Consider the following 402-nt stretch of genomic DNA (forward strand, 5'->3'; position numbering starts at 1 on the left):
TAACTACAGATTATAATGTGTAGATGTAAATAACTACAGATTATAACGTGTAAATGTAAATAACTACAGATTATAACCGTGTAGATGTAAATAACTACAGATTATAACGTGTAGATGTAAATAACTACAGATTATAACGTGTAGTTGTAAATAACTACAGATTATAACGTGTAGATGTAAATAACTACAGATTATAACGTGTAGATGTAAATAACTACAGATTATAACGTGTAGATGTAAATAACTACAGATTATAACGTGTAGATGTAAATAACTACAGATTATAACGTGTAGATGTAAATAACTACAGATTATAACGTGTAGATGTAAATAACTACAGATTATAACGTGTAGATGTAAATAACTACAGATTATAACGTGTAGATGTAAATAACTACAGAT

Source organism: Tachypleus tridentatus, chromosome 10 (assembly GCF_004210375.1).
Source record: "Tachypleus tridentatus isolate NWPU-2018 chromosome 10, ASM421037v1, whole genome shotgun sequence".
Taxonomy (NCBI): Eukaryota; Metazoa; Arthropoda; class Merostomata; order Xiphosura; family Limulidae; genus Tachypleus; species Tachypleus tridentatus.